We start from the raw sequence: 8,221 nt of genomic DNA on the forward strand, positions 1-8,221 counted from the left end.
GGGCGGGGGGGGGGAATCATATTTATATCTGTCTTTAATAAATTCACTTTCATTTGATCTTTTTTTAAACGAACGGACTGCTGTGCAGCGCCTCTTCCCTTTCCCCTGACTCTGGCAGAATGAAAGGTGGTGTAAATGCGGGGCTAATTGTTATGCTTGTAAAGAAGCTTCCACGGCAGCTAAAGTTGTTAGATTACAAAAAGTGGAGATTTTTAAAGTTTTACTGCTGTACAAAAAACCCATCTCCCCTGTGCTAAAGACGTAGAAATCTGGAATTATACAAACACAACCCAGTTGGTGCATTGCAGGAAATGGTGAACTGTAATGTCAGGTCAGCGTCTAGTATATTTTTGCCTGACTTTACTCCATCTGCTCTATTTTGAGTGTCTTCATAGAGACAATGTCAGCGTAACAGCACATGAGGGAAGCTCCCTCCCTGCCTCTCACTGAGACACTTGGCAGCTTGTCTAATCAGAGTGCAATTAGACGGAGACTTCTCTGGGCGACAGAAGACTCTGATTACCCAAGAGTCATTGGGGGTATATTTAGTATCTGTGCTCTTGTTCCTCCGTGGTTACCGTGGCGCCCTGGAGCTACAGAGTGAGTTGGTGCATGGCAGAAACATTGGAAGGCAGGACGGGCTGGACTTGGCTGGGTCGCTCACTCAGACTGACTGAGTGACTGCAACTGAGCTCTAACAATGTTAACCTGATCCAAAACCTCATCATCCAGCTTCCCAGAGTGTCAGGGTGTTCCAAATTACAGGAATATCAAATCTCTATGTGCCTGTAGCTCCTGAGTTCCCTGCTGCTCTGATCCTAGATGTGTTAGTTAGACTCATATATTGGTTTGCCCGTAAGGAGGGCGAATATTGCACCCTCTATTAAATGCAGTCCTGTCTCCCTAGGTATTACATACATTTTGGATGGTTCTACAGCTCATGATAACTATTGTGTCCTCTCTGTAGCAAGGCAGGAAGGGTGTCCAGGATGGGGTGGTGGATGGACATGAACAAACTTTGGTTCCTGTCACAGACCAGCAGTTAACGTTGGCCTTTTTATTAAATGTAAAACACCATCTTTCCCTAACCATATCGTAGTGGACATGCACTGACATTGTAGAAAGGTAACAGGAGAGAAAGTTTTTTGTTGAAGCCTTGGTTGATATTTGGTGGAAGGTTAGGGATAATTAAAAGACACCAACTTTACCTATTGGTTGGAGAAGGGAGTCATAAATGACATGGTTAAAGACACTTTGTCAAGCATGTTAGAGTCATTCATACAACCGTATGAGGCTGCTTGTCAGGAAATGTAAAAATACTAGATCATTTTAAGTGTTTGACCAAACAACAAATATTTAAATTTTTCGGGTGAGATTAGTCAAGGAAGTGCAATATTCATATTCAGCACAGAAGTCACGAGGAGGAGGTGTAGATGGAAGATTGGGTGTACAAAACACCATAAACCAGGGTTTGCTGTAGGGACCGTTTCACAGAATTTGCGAAATGCTAGTTGTGATTTGCCACCTAAGATATTCTCTTGCTTATTTTGACAAGTTTCACTAAACAAAACAAATGCCATACTTGTGACTCATGCATGATCATGTGAGAACCCTGTAGGACTTTTAACTGCAATTTGCAAGCAACAGTCATTTGTGAAACATGACACCACCCCCACCATCATCTGCTTGTCATGCTTTACATTTATCATCTGCAGAGCTACGTCTAAATGTCTCTGTAGTTTATTCCTATTATATAAGCACATTCTGATCTGATACCCCATCGGCAGGGCGATATTGTGTTTTGGAGCACTGACAACAACTGATGCAGAAGTGCACACCTCCAAATTCTCTGCAATGTATCATGCGAACCCGCTTGTTCAGGAGTGGGGGTTCACAATGGAAAGAAAAACTGTAACTGTAAAAAACTGTAAATGTATAATTAAAGTTTCTAAAAGAATAAAAGAAACAGCCACTTGAATGTCTCCAAACAACCTATACATTTTTCTATGTGCAGCCCACATAAACTGTGTAAGACATGGATGTTACCCACAGGTTCCTGAAGTATCGTTGTGATGCTAAGTGTGATGGCTGTGATTGCCATCTTGGCAGTCCTGACTCTGCTGGCTTTCAGCTAATCCAAAAATGAATGGAGCTTAGGCAGGCTTAATGAAGCCTGGTTGCTGAAACCAGCCACCTAAGACGGCACCCACCTGTCACTCAAAGTGGCCACACTCTAAATTATGCTTTAACTTTAACCCTTAATATAATTATAGTAAAGGCTGTAAATATGTTTATCTCTGCTCTAAAGTTGGGCATTTTAATCTGGGGGTTTATGGATATGACTCACTTTTGGAGCCAGCCTCAAGTGGCCATTTGAAGAACTGCAGTTTTGAGCACTTGCACATTGGCTTAATTTGTCGGCCCAGGAGGTTGCCACTTGACAGGCCAGAGAGAGAAAGTTACCTTGTCCTGTTTCAGGCTTCATTCTGCATTTTAAAGACTTTAAGTAAGGCAAACAAGGAAAAACTCCAAGGCACTGTGTCCTTTAATATTACATGACACCATGGCTGTAAGTAAGGCCTCTCAACCTTAAGAAGCTGATATAAATGGAATTTGTAGTGTCACATGATCTCTAACAACAGTTTTTAAGCGTTGTTTGGCCCATGACCTTGTTTTTACAATCCAAAATTCTAATTAGCCCAGCAATTAATGAGCTGTCAAGTTGTCATGTGAATCTGATAATGACATACTTTTGTAATCTATTTTCAGCATAGATAATATCCTTCAATGGTGTCTTTACTTCAAACCTCTATTACAAAAATATCCTTACTGCACTGGGTTTTAGAAACTCTGCTCAGAATACATTTCAAGGTGGATTTAATTTACGTTTTGCATTTTAAGATTTGTAATTGAAAATATCTATTGTTGACTTAAGTCTAGTACTGAATAGAAAATCATCCTTCAGATCAGATAATCTAGTCATGAAACAGAAGCACATCAATTTCAAGCTGGTGTTCTAAACCATAAACTTCTCCATGTGTGCTTTACTCATTCATAATCCCCCTCAGTGCCCTCCCTCCTTCTTCTCCTCTCTCTATTTCATGTGTCTACCAGCGATCTTTGCATCTCCTCTTAGCTCTCTCCCACCTCATCAGCTGTCAGCACTTTGGGGAATAGGCCCGGGCTTCCACAGATCAAGGCAGCCGTGTCGATAATCATGTTCACAGAGATGTTCTCAGAGCTCTGGTGAGCTGAGCCTTTCTTCTCGGTTGGGTTCAGGAGTTCACTGGCACCGCCGAGGTGTAGTGTTGCTGTTGTCATTCACTGTGTGTGAACCCCACAGATCGGAGGCAACCTGAGGACCGTGATCAGAGTGTTCCGCCTGTTTGATTACAACCGAGAAGGGCACATCCAGCAGCATGAGTTTCGCCGCATCCTGGATAACTACTGCATCCACCTGACAGACAAGGAATTTCAGAGGTGGGGGTATAGTGTTATACATCTGACTGACACAGTTTGACACAACAGATTGCACCTCAAATCAGTGGAGCGGCTTGCAAAGGCCCACACACAAGGACTCATTGACTGGTCAGTTAGCTGGGGTTTCTGCCAACATGCAGTTAGTCATTGTCACTTTTTGTTCTAAAAACCATACATACAAGCATCTTCATCACTGAGTCTACATCCCTCATGCTGTTTCCAGCTAATCAGACAGAGTGTATACAATTATATACTTTAAATGATTCTGGTTTATTACAATGTGGGTCTTACCTCCTGGGTATTACATCCTTTTTTTGTGACGTTGATCTGTCAGCAGGATGACGGTAAAACTACTGCCCCCATTTTCATTAAACCTGGTGGAAGAGTGTAGCATGTGCCAAGGAGGAACCCATTCAATTTTGGAGCGGATTTGCATCAGAAGGCTGACACACAAATTATTTTTCACTTTTGTTAACATCGCCAGATGTCAATTGTAACATTAACTTGACTGTGCCAGATGGTTTTTTACACAGAACCATTTCAGAAGTCATCATTGGAAACTGAGAGCAACTTAAAAAAACAAAAACTGGGCAGATGATTGGATGAACTATCTGTATTACAAGTGAACTTCAGCCAATCAGCTCAACAAACGTTATAACGTAGTGAAACATAATGAAACCAGTCAGGAGAAGAGAAAAGCCTGCTGTTTGTTGCTCTTCTTTTAATCAAGAGGTACTCTCCAGTTCTGATATTACAGATGCTAGCAGTATCTACGCTAATCTCCTTAGCAGCTTCCATTGTTTTTTTTGAGTGGAAAGTCACTGTCACACACACCTAGTGTTAAACCACACTGTCTAAACTACTGTGTTTGGACACAAGATCATAGCTTGAAGCCTGAAAAGATGGATTTTTGGGGGATCTTATGATTTTGCAATCTCATAAGTCCAGCTGCCTCACAAGGTTATTGTGACTTCTATTATTGAGAGGATTATTTATATGGCAAAATAAACAAAATTTGTTGCGCATGCCCAAATCAATTGTAATTAAAGTGAATTGGGTGCCGTGACTAAACATATAACAAAACATAACAGCCACCTCAAATGTCACTGTAGAAAACAACTTGGCTGCAGTGTGCATTCTAGTTTTTATAGTTTTGGCCATCATTTCCATCAGTATAAATCACATTGCATCCATTAAGTTAATGGCTGAGATCCAGGAAGGCATCTAAAAGGAGGCCGACAGGGGGAGATTCCAGTTTACAAACCGAGTTCCTACTCCAGCTTAACCTGTTTCACTTACTATTGTTGTACATTCATATGGTATCATGCAATCAGTAGGCATAGCGTTGAATGCCATTTTATCAATCTGGATCTTCTTTCACACACATGCACATACAGACTTTTACATCTGAGCTCTGCAGCTGAAAATCTGACACATACTGTGCGAATAATCAAATTCAAATCATTCTTTTTTAAAGTGTGCATACGTTAATGTGTAGCCACACACAGGCACACACACATATGTTGTAAACCAACCAGCACAGGCCCGACTATTTCCAGTATTCCCTGTGCTGGGAAGTCATCTGTCAGCTAGGACGAGATCACTAGCACTAACTTTGTGGTCAGCCTTTGTCTCAGGATGAGAGAGGGAGCTAATTGACTTTTAAAACTTTGGGCCCTGCAGTCAAATCCACTCCAGAAACGCTGCTCAACTTTTTTGATGTGGCTCTAGAGGATTGTGTGTGACAGGTTCATTTTCAATGGCTTTAATTGGTTTTAGTGCACAGGACTCTCTCCCTCTCTCTCTTTCTCTCTCTCTCTCACACACACACACACACTTGCTCTGTCTCTGTGTTAGAAAAGATAAAGCCAAGTATAAAGCATGACCTCTTTTTTCATCTGGTCATTGACATGGATATTCTTGACATTATAGGTCACCTGTGCCATTTATTTAAACATTGAACATCCTGCATCTGTTTGCTTTTTCTCTAGGTTGTGGAAGCACTACAGTCCCAATAACACGTCCACCATTTCCTATGAACTATTCCTGAAGAAGCTAGGCTTTGGTGACAGCCATAACTTCAGGATTGCTCCAGTGTGCACTAAGCTAGGTATGGATACAGTGGATTAAAATGTGGACTTAGAGAATATGATTGAGAGGGACCAGCAGGGAACACAAACAAATACGCAAACAAGACTTTTATGAGTACAGACATGCTAGCTGCTCTTTTAGACTGGAGTACAGCACAGCAGTTACTACTTCTGGGCCAACTGAGAGTATGTAGCTCTCCATCTACAAAAAAAAAAAAGGAAATATATAGGCTATGTTTACCGGTAATTAAAGTATGTAAATTACCAATATAATATATAATATCATCCAATATATATATAGTAAATTAACTACTAACTAACATGCTCACAGAATGTCAATGTGTGGCTGGGCGGCTGTGACTCAGGAGGTAGAGCGGGTTGTCCATTAATCAGAAGGTTGGCGGTTGGATCCCTGGCTCCTCCCGTTGCATGCCAGAGTGTCCTAGATACTGAACCCCAATGCTGTGATTGGTGATGATGTTGTGCCATTGGTGTGTGAATGTGCTTAGTTTCTGTCTCTGATGAACAGTTGGCACCTTGCATGGCAGCCTCTGCCATCAGTGTATAAATGTGTGTGATTGGGTCAATGTGACATTTAGCGTAATGTGCTTTAAGACTAGAAAGGCAATAATAAGGCAATAAGGCAACTAGTAATTGCAATCAATTTACCATTTATACACCCAAAAGTTGCGCAAGTGGCGTCATAACTTACTCTCTCCACAAGCTACCCCAAGCTGCTAGAACCTATGAAAGACCTATACACAATTAAAACCAACTGCAAAGTCAGATGCCAACTGCATTAAATTGTTTCATGAAATGTAATCTCAAACTGTCTGGCCATATTTGTAAAGTAAATACTAGAGTCGGGAGTTATTCTAAAGATTGTATTTTGTAGAGGTGTCCAGCCGAGGGACAACTCCACCTGAGAAAGTCAAACAGAGGAAGCAGACACCAGAATCACTTTCCCGCTCATGCGATGCTCCATCAGTCCTGCCACACAGGAAGCTGCAGACTCTCTTCTATTACAAGGTACACACTTGTCTGAGAATTACTTTGTGTGTTTTATTTCATCATGTTTGCATGTCACCATCTGGCCCTCTCCCCTGCATTATCCTCTTTAAAGACGGAGGGGTAAATTGGCTCTAAGTGGCGCGTCAGAATGCAAACGGCAGAGGGAACACTTCTAATTAAAATGTTTGCCCAGAAAAATCAGCTCCTGAGTTAGTGTGTTAATCATGGCTAATTTGCGGGAGAGGCGGCAGTCGGGGCTGGCTCTTCTCTTGCATCCGAGAGCTACACTGGGATGTTCTCCATGGCAACCAGAACCAGACCTGACTCACTTCCTGTCATTATTCAACAGACAAAGCAAAGAGAGAGGTCTGTCTCTAAAATATACATGTACATCAGTGTATTCTTCTGTGTCAGATGTGTATGAACTCTACCCCAGTGTGGCAAGCACTGCAGGCCTTTGACACCACCCACTCTGGCCTGGTAAAACAGGATGTCCTCAGGGCCGTTCTCAGCAGCTTTATATTTCCCATGAACCCTCACTCCTTCCAGAAGCTGACCAGTCGGTAAGGAGGGAAATATTTTATTTATTTACTTCATCTTTCTCTTCTCTTCTGTCTTTCTACCAACCTCAACCTCCCTGCCCTTTACTCTTTAAATCTTAAAATCTAGCCATCATGTATTCTGTGTAATGTATTTTTCATGAGTGTGTATGGATTATGTGTGTGTATGCAGCTACGGTGTGAGAGCAACAGGGCCAGTGAGGTGGAAACACTTCTTGGGCCACTTCATGAGCCCGCTCAAGGAAGACTGCGACACAAATCTTCACCCCAACGGGTCAGTTTGAAACGACATTTCACATGTGGAACCTACACATGTGAAATGAGTGTTTTAGTCATCACATGATGTTCACAGGGCTCCAGTCACATGACATGATGGTTTCTGAAAAGATAGGGCAGTGTGCATGACTCTTCTTCTGCAAATACTGCTTAAAGAAAGCGCCGACTGGTTGCCTTTACTTACATTACAACCCTATTGCTACACAGAACACACTGAGTGTATAATTCATTTGTAATGTTCAGTGGCAACATTTTTAAATTATTTATTTCAGTGGCCGCTTGGGATGTAATGATACATTGTCATTATTGAATTAAAGAATCCTTTCTAGGTATAAACTATGCAAAGCAATGCATATTTAGGGACTGAGCCAGCGACCGCTGGAGGTCCCTATTGTATTTGCTTGATTTCCCTATTATTTTTAGCGCCTTCGACTGCGTTTTTGCCCCCCTGAACATATACGAAAGTCAATTTTATTTGGCGAAAATTTTTATATTCTATGTGTCGCTTTCGGTTTGGCCACTAGGTGGCGCTACTATCATAAAAAGTGCGTTTAGGCTAATAACTTCTGCATAGTTTGTCACACATTCAAAAACCTTATATCCACGCGTTCGGTGAATGGAGCTGAATCTCCCCATATAAGCCCCGCCCACTTCCGCCTACAATTTTTTTTTGCTAGAGCGCGAAATGTCCATAAACTACTTTTTCGTGTTCCTCCTATACGCTTCGTCCGATTTGCACGGAATATTTCATGTAACATCTGGGGACTGTCCTGTTTTGATATTTCAAAAAATCTGCCTGTTATA

The sequence above is a fragment of the Morone saxatilis genome, unplaced genomic scaffold, assembly GCF_004916995.1.
Source record: "Morone saxatilis isolate NCDOM2014 unplaced genomic scaffold, NCSU_SB_2.0 Contig10, whole genome shotgun sequence".
Lineage (NCBI taxonomy): Eukaryota > Metazoa > Chordata > Actinopteri > Moronidae > Morone > Morone saxatilis.